This window comes from Prinia subflava, chromosome 17 (genome assembly GCF_021018805.1).
Source record: "Prinia subflava isolate CZ2003 ecotype Zambia chromosome 17, Cam_Psub_1.2, whole genome shotgun sequence".
NCBI lineage: Eukaryota > Metazoa > Chordata > Aves > Passeriformes > Cisticolidae > Prinia > Prinia subflava.
Window position 1 is genome coordinate 200,914 of NC_086263.1, and position 18,072 is coordinate 218,985.

At 44.5% G+C, this 18,072-nt stretch overlaps 1 long non-coding RNA gene across 2 annotated transcripts; it reads right to left on the reverse strand.

Annotated features, from left to right (window-relative positions):
* Nucleotides 1-3,413: 3,413 nt before the first annotated feature.
* On the reverse strand, nt 3,414-17,738 carry LOC134559619 (uncharacterized). 2 transcript variants are annotated; one of them, XR_010082558.1, is made up of 4 exons: nt 15,481-17,738; nt 14,422-14,575; nt 6,625-6,695; nt 3,414-6,190 (listed from the first exon to the last, which is right to left on the reverse strand). It is a non-coding gene; the product is annotated as an uncharacterized LOC134559619 (long non-coding RNA). The 2 variants fall into 2 exon arrangements; XR_010082557.1 differs by having other exon boundaries at nt 14,422-17,738.
* Between the last annotated feature and the right edge of the window lie 334 nt (nt 17,739-18,072).

An 18,072-nucleotide genomic window follows, 5' to 3' on the forward strand; every position in this document is an offset into this window, starting at 1 on the left:
ACAACAAGAAACAACCAAACCAAACTAAACCAAACAAAAAAACCCCCAAACCCCACAAAACCAACTAACAAACAAAACCACACACACACCAAAAAAAAACCCAAACCAAACCAACAACAACAAAAAAAGCAAACCAAAAAATCACCAAAACATGAGGGAAAGAAAAAAACTCAATGACTGACCACATGGCGGGGAGGAGGGAAAAAAATGGTGATGACTTTTGTCTCAGGGAAGAAAAAACCCAACAGGTTCACACAGCAACTCAGGAAAAAAAAACATATGGGAACCTGGTAAGTCTCTGATGTTGGTGTCCTCTTCACAGCAGATGAAGCAGGTGGATTTAGGCATTTGACTCTATAGTATAGAGTGGACAGAAAAGTATAGAGTACAGTACAGAGTGATGCTGGATCAGCTTTCCTGAGGTCTGGGTCCAGGATGGACCGGCCGCTCAGCTTCCTCGCTTCTCCCTGCTGCCTATGGTCCTCTCTGACCTCGCACCAAATCAGACCAAACAGATCAGGAGGGAAGAAAACGGCCACCGAAGGTTTGTTGCCACAGTCTCAAAGGCCAAGGCAAGGGAATTTTTTTTTTTTTTTGCCTAAGCTAACAAAAAACCCCAAGCAACAAAGAGAGTCCACTTAGCTCAGCACCACAGACGCCTGGAGAGTGAGGTTTGAAAAAGCTCGCCCAAGAGCCCCAAGGCTCCCCCTTTCCCCAGACTCACCTTAAAGCTGCAGCAAGCATTTCTGGGCCTAGAGCAGATGGTCAGGGAACAGAAAACCACCCTAAGACACAATGTATGAGGCAGATCCGACTCTAGCAGAGGGACCAGAAACCTCAGCTGCATCTAAAACAGACCTTCAGAATAAATTTCAGGTGACAGACAGATGCTCAGGTATGGCAATAAAGGGTGCAAAACAAGTGCCAAAGAGTCAAGTTGCCACCTTAGAGGCTCAGCAAAAAGGGAAATTCTCCTTCTGTGACAAGAACAAAGAATATAATTAACTAACCTACATTAAGGTCTGCTTAACTCGGTGCCATAGTAAATCCATAGTGATTTTATGTCTGTGCTGAACCCGTAGGCAGGATGGTCTCTAAGCTAGCTGGGATGAGCTACAGCAAATGGAGCAGCGATAACAGGAAAGGGGATTTATTAATTATGTGAAAGAGAGCTCTCATAGCAGCAGGACATTACTGGACAAAAAGAACAGCTTATCTTTCAGACACTGAAGTGAACGAACAGACACCAGCATAGGGTATTCTGTCACTGTGAACCCTTCTCCTTCCTACTACTTGAAATGAACAGGGCTTATGCCTTAAATAATATTCAGCTCTTTATTAAAGCCATCAGCTGGGTGGTAGAGCCCGACAGAGATTTTCATGCTGCTGTAGCAATCCAGAGGAGCAGGAAATGTCCCAATTCATCACCCAATTGCAACCAGTAGGTGTCAGCTCTTTATTCCCCTGGGAACAGCTAAGAGCTCTCTCTGGTCAACTCTGAGAAAGCAGAATGGTGCAAGTCTGTCGCTGAAGTGCAAGGAGGCAGATGACAACTCTTCACCCTCATGGAAAAGCCTCGAGAACTTCCTGCTCTGTCCCTCGAGCTGGCCTAGTCCCCATGCTTGTCAGACTCTTAAGAGATCATGGCGAGTTTTCAAACCAGGCCAGGGGGGTGCATCCACCTCCTCCTCGGTGAGAACATCACCTGGATCTTTTCACCGTGTCCAGTCTTCCATCTTGGGGTGCCTTTCATCCCCAAAGAACTCTCTCCCAGCATGCTGTGTGTTCGTCTTATTTGCATATGCCTTCTTCGAGTAGGCAGCGTGGGGGGGGGGGCTGGGTGAGCTCCGATTACAGTAGATACAATCAGGACAATCAACTCGCTTTTAACGTGCTAATGCAGGACCGGCAAGACAGCTGCCCTACAGCCTCCGTAAGGACGGCGGGACAGCCCCGCCACGTCCCACCATGGACGGGGATCACCCATCCCTGAGGCGCCGGTGCACTGGCGCCTCCCATTGCCCCCTCCAGAGCCCCGTGGAACCACGCTCGGCACTCCCCCTGCCCAGCCACGGCTCCCGCCAGCAGCGACAGGGCTGGGTGGCAGGGGCTGCCACACCAGTTCTGGTGGCTGCCACACCAGCTCCGGTGGCTGCCAAGGCATCTCCCCAGGGCAGGGCCCCGCCTATGGCGGCGGGTGTCCGGCAGCGGATCCGTCAGGGCTGGGACGGCGGCAGCAGTGCCAGGAGTTCTGGAGACATAACCCCGCCACACCTCGCGCTACGGCAGCTACACAGGGGCAGCCTTTGGAGCACCCACGCTCACCGAGAATTCGTTCATAACACTACTCATTGCATGCTTTGGGATTTTCCTCCCTTCTGGCCCCGATGTCAGCAGCACATATCACTGACAAGCCTCTGACAGCAGCCAAGAGAGATCTGGCAGCAGAATATCCCCTGGGGACCCAATGAGCCTGAGAGAAGACATGGGCTGGTCAGTGAGAATAACACTCAGCCATTAGAAGGAGATGGCAAAGTATGTTAAATGACTACATAATAATCCTCCTGCTGCCTCTGTTTTCAGAGGAAATATGCATTTTATTGCAAAATTAACACCTGACAAAATAAAATCCCTTCCCTGCCTGAAAACATTATTTTTACTATAACTGTACTTTAACCCGACTATTCATGACTGAAGAGAATTTTTATTTTCAAAAAAATGTAATACATGTCACAAACTAAATCTGTTTTCTCTCACATAAAGCAATCACTTGGGAACAGAATGCAAATAATGAAATATACTTCAATAAGTTAAGTGTTAAAGAACTGTTCAGAACCCTTGAGTCCCTGAGACTGACACCTTGGTGATAGAAAATCCAGATAAACAAGAGGAAGCATATAGCAGGAGAGATTGCCTTTTTTCAAATAGAAAATTGAATCTATTAAATCAGAAAACAACTGGCACAAGAAGGTCAGGGGCAAGAGGATGATTTGATATTACTTTCAGTGAGCTTTCTGTAAAACTTACATTAAAATTACAATTATCTGTGTTATAGATACATATTATAAAGTTGGCTTTTTGCAAATATTAAAATGAATGCTATATGTATAATGTTGGAAGGCTTTGTTGTATTAATATAGTTTCTTTTATATTCTGCTATTGACAGGACTTAGAAATGGTAGTGTGATGAATGTATATATATTTTTTAGGTTATAGCATAATATTAAAACAGAAACTGTGTGATGTAAGATGCTTTTTGTAGCTAACTCAGAAAAATGGGAAAGATAGTCAGGAAATTCCCCACATTCCTGGATTATCTGGATAAAGATAACAGTACACACACCAAAACTCCAAAAGAAGAATTTATTGATCCTCTGTTATCAGGGAGTGGGAGACAACCAAGTAGAGTCACAAAGAGATTTATCTGCAAGAAGTAATAAAATGCTGAATTGGGGTGGGGCGGGGTGGGGGGGGGGGGTGTTTGAAACCAAGAGAACGTGTAAACTCAAAGGAATGTTTGAATAATGCCTTAAGGTCTTTAAATATGCAACATGCTGGTCCTTTTAAAGAAGTATTCTGAGATAGTAAAGTGTGCTTCTGGCAGTATGCCAGACACCCTAGCTGAGATCCTTTGCTTTGTTTCTGTTTCCTAATTGTCTTATTTTTTTATTAAACATTTTAAAAAATTTACCAAGGAAGTGAACCTCATTTTTCACAATCTGTCTAGGTTTCTATGAGAGCACTAAAACCAGGTCTTCCAAGACCTGGGAAATAACAAAAAATCTAGAAAATCTAGCTGCTTCTAGAAAATAACAAAAGTGCTCCAGTTTTGCAACAAATTTACAGTCTAGGAAAAATATTATGACGATACATTTATAGATGCGCAAGTGAAGGACCCAGGTAATAGTTCAAATGAAAATCAGAATGACTGAGCATCCATAAATTCAAATTAGTAATTAAGATGAGTGGGATTTGACAGAACAGAAGAGGCCCAATAGCCAGGAGACAATACCAAACTCATAGATATCCTTACAAGGTAGAATCTAAGGCAAATCTTAAATAAACCATTTTCTGACAAATATGCTCCAGGATTTACAAGCCATCATGGATCCTCCTCATCAAAGGGTTTCTTCAAGGATGGTTTCCATAGATTGTGTTCAGAATCTCCGTCTTACTTGTCAGCTAACTTATTTTTCTTATTAAATATTAATCTTCTTCCTTGAAGCAATAATGGAAGAAGAGCACTCCTCCTCTGTTTGGATTGGTCTGGTTCTTGTCCCACAATTGCTGTAAGTGGATGAGGTTTCTTATGCACTGCTGGTTTTCCTTTTATTTTTTTTGCTCTCCTTCCTCTATTTCCAATGCAAAAGCCCACACCTCATCTACTCCATAAGGGCTTGTTACTAGATACAGGATGGAAGTAGCAACACTCCTCAGGTTCTGATGGCAAATGCTGTTGTTCAAGGTTCAGACTGACATCCCAAATGACTTCTGGATCATAAGTTTTCAATCAGTCATGTCTATTACATCTGAATTATCTCTTGGGAAGTTCTCACAACCATACAGATGCCAGAGTTGCTGACGTGCAGATTCAGGAGGAAGTATTAAACCTGGCCATATTAAGAAAATTAATGGATGAAGCACCTGAAATATTTTCATGCTTGTCCCTTTCCTCACTGAAGACAGCCTAATCTAGATACAGGGTAGCCTGAAACTGTACAAATATTCATGCAATCATTACAAATCTCTCATGGGTATCTGATCTCCCCACCACTAATCCTATATCCTCACTCTCACGAAGGGCTTAGAAATCAAACTCATTCCCAATCTATATTCCAGATGACTTAGGAGCTGGTACTAAAGAGGGGGAAAAAGAGTAAAATTAAAAAACTGATTTAATTCTACACAAGAAATTCACACAGGCTGTTATCCAAGGATTGAAAGGAGGGAGGGGGCAATACATCATAAATGTGAAAAATACATATAATATTTCCATATATATAACATGCAACATTATGCAATATATGTAATGATAGATACTCCCATATACACATACAATATATACCAAAAGTATTTCTAAGATATATGTATAGATACAGATATATACATATAGATATAACAAAATGTTTCTGGAGGAAAAAATTGGTAAGTGCGTGTCCAGACTCAATATGCAAATAAATCCAGTATCTCAAAGCCATTATTTACATTGCAGGATGCTGATACATTTTTCCTATTCATCCCTTTGGCATCACAGTGAGTTTTATTCAGCATATTTTTATAAGAGCTGTGGCTGGAACACAGGCTCCTGAAGTGGATACAAACACCAGCAGTGGCACAAACAGAGGTTAGAAGCTCTACAAAGCTTGGCACAGAACAGGGTCCCGCTCTCCTAAGCAGTGTTGGAACACCTCCCCACCTGAGACCTGCAGATCACTAGAAAAGCTCTAAAGCTCTAACACTAGTTTTCAAATCAATCACACAAAGGATATACATGGTTTTATACATACGTACATACATACACACTATACAAATTAATGTTTTCATACAAAATTTGCAACGTTTATATATGTATAAAAGCATATACATCTATATAAATGCTATTGTTATCCAGACACTTTTATTTTTCCTAAATGCTATTATAAAACCTTCTTGTTTGGCCAAAAGAAATCCTTAAAAGATCTGGTTCATAGTGTACTGGGTTTAGCTGGGAAAGAGTTTGTTTTGTGCACAGCAGCTGATACAGTGCTATACTCACGCTGGTGGGGAGAACAGTGTTGGTCACACAGCCACACTTTCTTTAGCTGATCAGAGACGTCTCAGGCCATCTGGCATCATGTTCAGCAAGTAAGCTGGGGAGGAGGTTTAACCAAAGTAACCATGGTGATCATTGCCTGGGATCAGGTGGAGATCAGTTGGTTGATGGTCAGTGATTGCTTATGCATCACTTGGTGGGGTTTTTCCCTTTGTTTTTGTTCCCTTTCTCTTATTTATATTCTGTATCTCAACCTACAAGGCTTTGTGGGTTTTTTCCTCACTTTTGCCCTTCCAGTTCTCTTCTCCATCGCACTGGGGGATATGAGTGAGCGGGTGGGTAGGTGGCTGCCCAGCACAGCTGGGTAAGGACATGGGTTGGCAGCATGAAGCATCATCCTCACATAAGACAATAATGCTGTTTCAGCATCCTCCACACCTGCAGATCAAGGAAGGAAGAAATCACAGGGCAGGGCAAAATAAAAACTTCAACATGGCAGCAGAAGTGAACAGACTTTGAGGATACCTTGTAGACTGACTCTTCACAAGTCAGTTGCTCCTGAAATTATTCTTGAACTATTACCAGTAGACATTGTTGAAAAACTTTTGTTTACAATCACATTCCCTGCTGTGACCTTTGATCCACTGGCACAAGGGAGTGGGAAGAAACTCCTGAGTTTACAAATCCTGCTGCCAGCTGTGAAGGACAGACTGACATGTCACAATCTTGCTCGTGTATTTCCCGAGGTCTGTTTAAGACTAGGTAATGCACTGGCTTGCACAAGTGCCATTGAGGGGTTTGCCTTACTGATGGTTCTTTATGCCTCATTTGGCTAGGAAATACTCCCCAAATGGAAAGAGAAATATACTTACCCTTTTAGTCATACATGGGCTTGGGGTGTGGGGTATGTTGTTTTTCCTTGTCATTGGCCAAGACCCTGCTCCTGTGATATTGAGTGTGGGAAATATGGTTATTTAATTCATGTTTTATAAATAATTATAGATTGGGAACTGTGATATATATTATATAACGATATGTATGTGTCTGCTCAACCCGCACGTTTCACGAACTTCTGGAAAGCACCTCCCTGATCTTCCGGGTTCCAAAAATGGAAGGTGAGAACGACTTGCCCCTGCCTACGTGCAGCTCAACTCATCGGGACTCGCAACGGTCAAACGCTACGTGCCAGCAAAGGCGTGCCAGCAAGGACTTACACCGGTCATCACACACCTCTACGGCAGTTACTCAAAGCAAGGACTAACTCTGGACATTAGCATTTGAATGTGCCCAGGGACCCTTTCGGGATTTAATGTAAATAAAGTTAATGGTCGATGATTAGAGAAACAATGGGAGGAAAGTTGCCGAGGGGGAAACTAAGTGTATTTAAGTTGGGTCTTTAGGTGGGCAAGTTTGTGAACCCAGCTAGAGACAAGGCTGCCAGGTCCTGTGTCTCTGGGGTCACCCTTGGCTCTACTTTTCCCGGGAGAACTTCGGTCAAGTAAGTTTGCTGTTCGTGGGGTTCGTATTGTTTTGTTTTTATTGTTTGAAATTGTTATAATTTGATTCTAAATTTTGTGATTTGGATGTTAATAAACCAAACTATTGAATTTGGCAATAAATTTGTCCTGGCGTTTATAACAATTTTGACGCCCAACAGCGGGGCCAGTTTTGAATATTCTACGGATCCCTGCTTCTGACCGGGGGGCGCCCCGCCGTAAAAAGCGGCCTGGCAGAGCGGGTAAGTCCGGAAGAACGAACTGGCTTTACGAACCCAGAACCCACAACAGCAAAGGGATTAGGCATTAGGACAAGCTAGCTTGGGGGGGCTCGGGAACTCAGCAGGGGTTTTCCCCTGGAACCGCGGTATTGTTTCACTCGTAAAAATCTAAGTGCACGAAGAATCCACGCAGGAAAAGGACCGTAAGTATAGCGTGGTTGAGTGGGGGTGACCAAGTGCTTGAGAACGTGTATGTGTGTGTGAGTGTGTGTGTGAATGAGACGTGATTTATCACGAAGCGAGAGCGGACCTTAAGGTCGCGTTTCCGCTGCTCCCGCGAGGGACACGGCCGACCGACGGGGAAGCGATTGGAACGTGTGATATTTCGCTTCGTGTGCGAGTGCTACCCGACGGGGTGGGGGAGGTCACCAGGGGGTCCTGAAGGAAAGAGGACGTCCCTTTTTGAGTTCGGGGACGAGTAAGCCTTCTTGACCGCGACCAGGGGGGTCGCTTAATTTTTTCAGTGGCGGTTACAGAGCCCCGCCGTTAACCGAACATCCACGGAACGGTCATCCGCTGGATCATTAAGTTAACGGCATCGAGTTCGGAAACTCGGGATTTAATTTTTGGTATCCCATAACTTCTGTGCCACGGGGAGTATGGGATCAGATCTCAGCAGAGATTGGGAGGATTCCTTAAGGGAAACCTCAGCGAGGGCTGCTCTTGAAATTCCTCGGAAAAATCCATTAGGAAAGTTGTTGCAAGGTTGGCAAGAATGCCCAATTAGGAGAGGAGCATCTAAAGATCGGATGATTTATTTGTGTATGAATGTTTGGGGAGGAAAGGAGATAGGACCTAATATTATATGGCCTGTGTTTGGTACTTTTGACGAATGGGCGTGGGAAGCTCTGTGGGAACATGTAGCGAAGAAGAAAAGGAGAGAATTTGAGGAATTGGCATATGTTCTGTTATGGTATGAGGTACGAGTAAAGCTGTGTTCTGAGGAAAGGGAAACACGGAATGAACTGGACTACGAGATAAACTTCTCTCACGGCTCGGTGGCCCCCGTCCTGCCAGCCCCTACCCCTACCACTTCCTCCTCCCCGGCCTTCTCAGGGGCAGAGTTAGCACTGCCATCCGAGACCCATGCGGAGCCCCGAGCTCAGCGGCCACTCCAGAAACCTCCCTCCCGTTCAAGGAGATCCCCGAGAGGGAATCCTGCCCCCGTTTCTGGTCCTGACCCCGCACCTCGGCCACCGACGCTAAAATATGGAGAAAAAGAGAAGAAGGGTAAGGAAAACGAAGGGTGGAAGAATAAACCAGACAGGTATACACCAGTTAGAGCCCTGGCTAAAACCAGGACCCCCGAAGGAGATCTTGAAGAGCCCAGGAGGGATTCGGGGTGGGACAGTTGGTGTGAGAGCAAGAATGGCCCGGGAGGAAAAATGGGGGAAAAGAAGCATTCCCGTAAGAAATTTGACAGTAGAGCAAAACAGAAATTACCAAAGGTGAATTGGAATGCATTAGAGAATAACTAGTGGTGTTGGGAAGCGTGCAAATTAGAAATGCGAGAATTCACGTGAGTCTGCAAAAGGAGAAAAGATAGAAAAGGGATTAAAAGGAATCTTGCCTACTCTTTTCCTTGGTGGTGGTAGATCTTTTACTTCAGGCTGAATACATTTTGGAGACTCCCTAGAGTTGTGTATTTTGCTTTAAGAGTTTTTTTTTCTCCTGGACGAGATCGGCGGAGTTGTTTTTTTTTCTTTTTTTTCTTCTTTTCACTAACGTGGGAATGGAACGAAACCCGCCCCTTCCCGCAAGCGGCAGGGCGAGTCAGTCCATGGTTGCCGGGAGACGAAGGAAAGCGGCAGCTTTAAAGTGATTAGACGAGGCTGCCCGGGACAGAAAACCGCCCTGTAAGGCGAAATAGGAAGCAAAAATGGATAAAAGTATTGAGAGAAGAGACCAAGAATGAGAGCTATACTTATGCGTCGGAAATACCTAGGTGTTTGTTCTTGAAAAGCTGAAAATATATCTTCCTTTTAGTTGTCTGTCTGCTGCATGTGAGGATTTTGTGCAGATCAAAAGGTTGATAGTATGGTGGATGTAGCTCATCTATGTTTAAAACAATTGCTACATTTTGAATTCGGATTGTTAGCTTGAGCAGGAATATGGCATTTGTGTAGGCAGACAGTGTACTGCAAGGGTTTTGTGTGTTTCAGTTTTTCTTTCAAAAGGTTGAAGCATGTGGCCGGTGAAGCCAAAATTAAAGTGGCTGTTGAGAGGCAGGAAACTAAATCTTTCTGTCGAGATAGTGTTGGAATGGTAATTGGAGTCAGGATTCTAGTATTAAGTTGGGAAAGTGGTATAATTCTCTGTGTTGGTAGTTACAGGATTTTTCTTTATTCTTTGCAGTTCCTATTCTGTATGTATTTTATCTAGTTGGGAACCGGGATTCTTAATTTTAATTATTGACTCCTTAGAAGGAGATGGTTTGTGTTGTCCCTTTGATATTATGTCTTCTTACTTGCTCCTCAATTTGGAGGATGTGAACCTTGAGGTTGCCCTGGTGCCTGTGTTTTCAGGGGTGGAGAGTAAGTGATGTATGAGAGGCAGCATTTTGTCACAGGTGTTAAGTTTGGTCGGTGTTTGCTTGTGTATTTAAGTTTAATAATACGCAAGAATGGATAGCAAATACAGGAGCTTTACTTTGGGAATTAGGCACAAGTTATCTCGAGTTTGTTTGTTAAGAAAGGCTAAGTTTGTGAAGTTTTTTTGGACTGAAGTAAAAAGCAGTAGTGTTAATGTTCTGATAATTGTACTAGATAAAGCTGTCTGATTACCGGGGCCTGATGTTTACAGTGACTCCTGGCTTTGGAAAACTTTTCTGGGTTTTAAGTTCCGAATTTAAGTAATGTATGGTTTATTACAGAGTAAGTTCTGCTCTTTGTAATAGTTTCTTCTATTTGGTGTGCTTTGTTTTTTTCTGTCTTGTTAAAATACTCCCCCAGGATTATGGGTGAGGTCTTAAGTTTTTCTCTTAATTTGTACAAATTTTGCTTACTGCTCACTGATTGTTTGAATTGGCTCTCTGATGAAGTGAAGAAGTCACTTCAGCTACTGCTGCAGGATTGTATCTTGCCACGCTGAAATAGGGGTCTGCAGCTGATCCTGTCTGTGAGAAATGGTTTGTAGACGGATCTGCATGAGTAGTTGACGGGAACTGCCCCGGTATATTAACCGGGAGTTCCAGCTTTTCGTGGATGTTAGCAATCACACGGCGTATGGAGTTCTTACACAGGAGTGGGCGGGAGCCAGGAAACCGGTGGGGTATGTTTTAAATGGCTTACTGAATCCCGGCTATTGAAATATGAGGCAATTCTGGTAAATTCCCCGGAGTTAGAACTCCGTACTGCTGCTGCTCGAAACCCCGCCCAGTTTCGGTCCTGGGGAGGATCTGAGGAGTGTAGTCACAATTGCTACGAGGCAGTGGAATTACAAACCAAAATAAGAAGTGTCGCCATCAAGCTAACAGCAGAGCTGAAAGGTCCGATAGTGCTTCTGGAATTGTGTTAATTTTGCTGATCATTAGGGGTGGCTGAAGCAAGGGTGAGAAGCAGTTGTGAAGGCAGATGCTTCTTGGGGGCTGAGTGAGAATGGCCATGGCAGGGTGCACATCGAAAATAGGGACAAGGTGGTCCCATTGTCTCACTCAAGTTGCGTCCTTCTTTTGGCTGTGTGTATCTGAGAATGTGCTGAGTAGGGGTCTGGAATATAAATTTGTAGTTCAGTTAATTAGCAGTAGTGCAGACTCATTACACTGAGACTGTAGAAACTGAGTGAGGATGTGTGTAACCTTAACAGCTGATTGTCCTGGAAACTGCTGTTGTCACCGAGCATTGTAGGATACGGGGTTTTATGAATGTTTGTCTGTATGCCAAATCACTCTGAATGTGCTGAGTTTGATTCTTGAAATAAGCCCAAATTGTTTGTGCTCATCTATGATTTTTTTAAACTGAATTTTTCTTTAAAAAGCTAAAACCTGTGTTAATACTATGGGATTTGGAGCAGTCTTAGTGTTTATTGTTTGCTCGCTATATATCCAGGGGACATTGTCAGAAGTATTGGTAGGATGTAAAAAGAATTGTTTGTATGTTTCAGTATAAACCTCGTTTAATAAAAAGTAAAATTTTCTTTCTGATTTTTCCTGTAACAGTACAAAAAAGGGGAAAAATTCTGGATTGTATGGTACATTGGGTGAATAGTGAGGTGAGAATCATAGTGATCCAGGGACAAAATTGTTTTTATGGTAAAGGTGTGAATGTACTATTAGATAACTTGTTCTAATATTCAGATTTTCTGAATGGTAGACATGACAGGGATTCTCTCTATACAATATTCTTGTAGTATTGGGCTGGTTTGGAATTTTGTATTAGGTAAATTCAATCTGAGGAAGTTGCAGGATTTCGATGTATATTCATGAGATACAACCAGGAGATAAAGTACTGATCAGAGCTTGGAAAGCGGTGTCATTAACCCCTCATTGGGAGGGACCCTTTCTTGTCCTTTTAACTACAGATACAGCCATCCGAACAGCTGAAAGAGGCTGGACACACGCCTCCAGGGTTAAGAAACTAACAGCCCCGAGGGAAAACCCCGAATGGAAGGTCATCTCTTCCCCCGGAGATCTGAGGGTCCGGCTGCACCGAGGATGCCAACACCCTGGAAACATTAAGCTGCAGCCTAAAGGAGCCTCAAAGGAAACTTAATAACCACCCGACAAGGAGGACTGAGAGAGGGAAGGGTAACCAGAAGGAAGGTGTTAGAACATCAGGAAGGGTGAATCCGGAGCTCCAGAAATTTAAGGAGAAAGAACTCCAACCCCAGGATATCAGAAGCAAATGGCAGAAGAAATATCCATGCGCTGCTCTGAACCTGGATGCCCCTGCAGTCCATATATCCATTTCAAATACAATTATTGTTTTGAAATTTGGGTGGTGCACTGCAAGTGGGGGTGGGGGGGGGGGGCCGCTGGGGTTATGCCCCAGGTGTTCTGAGGAAAAACAGACTCTGACTATGCGATTCTTAAACTGTGCCACACGTTTGGGATTGATAGAACCAAATTATCCCGGGTGGTATTCAATATACGAAAAGGGGTTAAAGGGAAAATTGGATCTAAAGGCCCAAGTGTTAGCCACGAAGTGCCGTCGAACTAATGTAGTGCCAGAACAAGTAAAGTAATCTCGGTGGGGAATTTTTGAAAAGGAGGTATGCCGTCCGAACCACCCCGAGGGTCCGAGCAGAGAGCCCCTGCTGTCGCGAAGAAACTTCCCCGTTGTTCGGTTGCAACCCGACAGACGCTGGGCCAGACAGAGGGAAGCTTCTGCGGATCACTCTAGGGAGTGTGAACCAGGCTGTGCGCTTAGTGAAGGGCTAGCCCTGTGACCTAAGGCTCCTCCAAAAGTTACCCCTGTTAAGGCACAAGTAACTAGCTGGCACTCAGAGGCAGTCAAGGACATGGGAATTGGAAAGATAGAAGAAAAGCAGAAAAGGCAAACATGGTTCAGGAATCGCTGATCAGGTGTTTCTCCAAGGAGGAAAAACAATTAAGTAAAATACAAAACATGAATTAAAATTATTGACAAAAGAAAAGAAATGGGGGAGTTGTGGGAAATATGGTTATTTAATTCATGTTTTATAAATAATTATAGATTGGGAACTGTGATATATATTATATAACGATATGTATGTGTCTGCTCAACCCGCACGTTTCACGAACTTCTGGAAAGCACCTCCCTGATCTTCCGGGTTCCAAAAATGGAAGGTGAGAACGACTTGCCCCTGCCTACGTGCAGCTCAACTCATCGGGACTCGCAACGGTCAAACGCTACGTGCCAGCAAAGGCGTGCCAGCAAGGACTTACACCGGTCATCACACACCTCTACGGCAGTTACTCAAAGCAAGGACTAACTCTGGACATTAGCATTTGAATGTGCCCAGGGACCCTTTCGGGATTTAATGTAAATAAAGTTAATGGTCGATGATTAGAGAAACAATGGGAGGAAAGTTGCCGAGGGGGAAACTAAGTGTATTTAAGTTGGGTCTTTAGGTGGGCAAGTTTGTGAACCCAGCTAGAGACAAGGCTGCCAGGTCCTGTGTCTCTGGGGTCACCCTTGGCTCTACTTTTCCCGGGAGAACTTCAGTCAAGTAAGTTTGCTGTTCGTGGGGTTCGTATTGTTTTGTTTTTATTGTTTGAAATTGTTATAATTTGATTCTAAATTTTGTGATTTGGATGTTAATAAACCAAACTATTGAATTTGGCAATAAATTTGTCCTGGCGTTTATAACATTGAGGAAGCTCTAATTAACACTTGGCTGGTTTCTATCGATTCATTTGCGCAGTGTTCCCTCCTCCCTTCAGAGTGCTCTTCTCTGTGTCTTATGTAAGACGATTCCAGTAACACACCTCTAGAGATGCCTTTCCCTTCAGAACATTGCATTTTGAACTCCTGACCAGTTTATGATGTATTACAAACTGGTTTCTTGTGCACTGCTGTTCCCACCCTGTATTTACCACCTGATTCCTTCCTCTCATGTGGGCAGTCTCATTCTTGTTACAAAATTTCTTCTCTCTGACCGAGGTCAGTTCCTCCAATTTGTCTCACTGTTTTGACTCCTTTCCCCTCAGCGTCCCCCCAGACCCTTCCCGTTGTGCCTCAGCCTGGCCCCTGGCCCGGTCCCAGGCTGCTAGGGGCCACAGCTCAGCCATGGCGGGGCAGTGCGGGTCAGCATGGAGAGCAGTGGGAGGTGCGGGTCGAGCTGGGCTCCCCACACCCAGGGTTCGGCTGGGGCTCAGTGGGACCCGCAGGAGAGATGTGATGGGAGAAAGGAGGGTCCCCTCTGCCTGAGCCTCTTACAGGTTTGCCGTGCTACTCTTCAACTGCCTTCTCACCTCTGGTCCCTGCTTCGACATCCCCAGTGTCCTGCAGCAGCAGTTCCAGAGCATGAGTGCCAGGGTTTGGTTTTGGGGGTATGTGCTAGGCCTTCATATGGGTCATGCAAAAAGGGGCTGAACCAGCAAAATGGAGGCATTGGCAGTGGAGTTTCTGTGAAAAATAGAGTTATTTAATTCATGTCCTATAGATAATTATAAACTGGAAACTGTAATATATTGTATAAAAGTATGTGTACGTGCTCCACCCGCGTGCCTCACAGATTTCCGTGGAGCACCTTTCCTGATCTTCCCGGTCCAGAAACAGAAGGTGAAAATACAAGGCACTAATGCTGTCAAAAGAAGACAATGAACATTGACCAACCTACACCCTGCCTACGTGCAGCGAAGATTGCCTCAAAGCAAGGATTTACTCTGGTTGTTAGCAATATAGACCGAGGGACTTTTTCAGGGCTTAATGTAAACACTCTTAATTGCCGGTGCTTAACAGAAACAATGGGAAGAGTGCTGCCGAAGGGGAAATAAAGCGTATTTAAACTGAGCCCCTAAGCGGGTAAATTTGTGAACCCAGCTAGAGACCAGACTGCCAGGCACTGTGTCTAAGGGTCACCCTTGGCTCTTTTTCCCGAAAGAAACTCTGTCAAGTAGGTATCGCTGTTTGTAGAGGGGTTTTTTTGTTGCTTAAAATTCTGTGATTTGATTCCAAATATTGTGATTTGAATTTTTAATAAACCAAATTATTGGATTTGGAAATAAATTGTCCTGGCATTTATAACAGTTTCCAATCCTTTTCCTGTGGTGTCGCTACTGGAGTCATGCTCCAGGGTCTTACCTCCCAGATGCTGGGAGTGAGCATACAGGAGTTACAGGCATATTCACTGTGGAAATATATAAGCTGGGGCAAGCTGTGAGGGGTTTGAGCTTTCTCTGCTGCTGGGATAACTGGTAATGTAACGCCTGCCCTTGCCATCGGCTCCCTGTCGCTGCACTAACAAAAGCCAGTCAGGACTTCACACCACTGCACATAGGAGACCCACAGCATTGACCATCAGTACTCACCCGGGGCTGGGAGACAATGGTCACGAGGAGACACTGGAGGTAGGGCACAAGGAAAGTTTTTCTCAGTCCTAAGATCCATACCCCCTGGCACTGCAGGCATCATGTTCATATGATGTTCAGCAACATACATTCACATGTTTGCTCGCCCAAAGACAGAGCTGCGCACGGAGGTCAGAGGATGACGCTGTGTTGTAAAAATTAGTCACAGTCTCAGATGATGGAAAATGCTGCTGTTCAAGGTTCGGACTCACATCCCAGCAGATTGCTGAGATTTCTGCAGAGGTGTCAGAGTGCCAAAGCCTAATTTCTGAACCCCTGACAAATTCTTGATTCATTTCCCTGTCGTGTCTGCATTTAGTTCCAGGTCTCCTGAGAGGATTTGCCTCACATGTGCCATCTGCTGGCAGTTCAGTGTCTGTAGGTGGAGAGTCACCGTCCTGTTCTCTGTGTGTCTCAGTAGCCAGGGAGGAGTAACTAGAGCTTGCAAGTTGGGTTTGGTTTTTTTGTTTTGTTTTTTTGGGTTTTTTTGGTTGGTTTTTGGTTTTGTTTGTTTGTGGGGTTTTGTTTGTTTGGGGTTTTTTTGTTTGCTTTTGTTTTTTTGTTTTGGTTTTGGTTTTGGTTTTAGTTAGGTTTTTTTTTAATTTGAATGCAGTCAATCCTTGACATTCAGACAATGAACTCCAGGCTAAATTTGGTGCAGTTTCTTATTGCAAACATGAATTCCTCCCCCTCAAAAAAACAGGTAAGTAGGTAAGTATTATGTCACATTTTGTAACCTAGGTAAATTTGTAGGGCAGTGAAACGAAGCTATATTTTTCTGTTACTTGTACAATGCAAACAGAATTTTTAACTGTTGACACTTTTGACATATTTTTAGTCTAGTGAATTTAGCCTCTCCCTGTCTCACATCAGTGGTACCAGTGGTAGTTGGAGCAGCTGAGATGAGGACTTGCAGTGAAACACTTCATTCTAGGAAGCTGCTTCCCTGCATCCTCAGATATTTCTGCTGCAGCAGATCTGAGGTGTTGTGAATAAAATGGCCATATAAAACATCACCTGATTAAATTCATATTTCTCTTGTGCTTATTTGAGATGTTTAGCTTGTGTCTGCTGGTGTGAAGACCCAGGACGCATCTTCAAATGCAGATGGATTTTCAGTAGCTGGAAGATCCTAGGGCAAGAGGTGTTTCCTGATCATATGTTGTTGAGGAGATGTTGCTTTTCAGTACCTGTGTTGGTTTTGCATGGCATGGTTTTTTTGTAGTGGGTGGGGGGCTGCAGAGGTGGCTTCTGTGAGAAGCTGCTGAAAGCTTCTACCACGTTGGGCAGAGCCAATCCTTGATGGCTCTGAAGATGGACATGCTGCTGGCCAATGAGAGATGATGGTAATGCCTCTGTGATAACATATTTACAAAGAAAATCAAAACAAAGTGAGGCACCGTTTTTTTCTAGCCAGAAAAGAGGAGGAGGTGAGAACATGTGAGGGAAACAACATGGGAACACAAAGGTCAGTGGAGAAGGAGGGGAAGCAGATGCTCCAGGTGCCAGAGCCGAGATTCCTCTGCAGGCTGTGGTGATGACCATGGTGAAGCAGGTTGTCCCCCTGCAGTCCGTGAGAATCCACATGGTATGCAGAGATCCACCCTCAGCCCATGAGGATCCACGGGGGATGCAGAGATCCACCCACAGCCCGTGGAGGAGGTGCCCACGCCAGAGTGGGTGGGTGCCTAGAGGAGGCTGTGACCCCTGGGAGACCCAGTGGAGAGTGGGGGCCCTGCTTCCAGGCTGGAGCAGCCTGTCCTTGGAGGACTGCACCTCCAAGTGCCCCTCCAAGTGGAAGAGTGACCCACGCTGCAGCAGTTTTGGGAGGACTGTTTGCCCGTGGGAGGGGCTTGTGTTGCAGCAGGTCCCAGGGAGCTGCTGCTTGTGAGATTGGAACCACGCTGGAGAACTTCATGCAGAACTGTCTCCTGTGGGAAGGACCCCACAGTCTCACAGAGGATGGACTCCTCTCCAGAGCAGTGGAAGAAAACCTCAGGAGACAAACTGACCAGACCCCCCAGCCCCTGTCTCCCTGCATTACTGATGGGAAGGAGGGAGAGACTGGGGGAAAGGGGTGTTTTAAAGGCTTATTTTACTTCTCATTATCCTAATTTAATTTTGTTAGTAATAAATTCAATTTGTACCTCTAAGTTGAGCCTGTTTTGCCTTTGGAGTGTTTTTTTCCTGGTCCTTATCTCAACTTATGAAGCCCTCATTAAATTTTTCTCTCCTCTGCCCAGCTGGGGCAGGGGAGGATGAGTGAATGACTTTCATGGGTGCCTGACATTTGGCCAGTGTCAAACCAAAACAGTACCAAAACTAGCGTTATTAAATCATGCCAGGTTTACTAGTTTCCTACTCTTCAACAAATGCTTTAGAACTATGAATTAATACAGACTAACACTCAGTTTCATATTTTCAATTTCATATTAAGTCTTTCTTAAGACTTTTTACAATGGAATGAGTAGTCAGATCAAGGTGAACTATGGTCAAGAAACTAAGGGATCAGATAAAGCTGATGATGCAGTCTCCTGGGTTTGCTTTTGGACT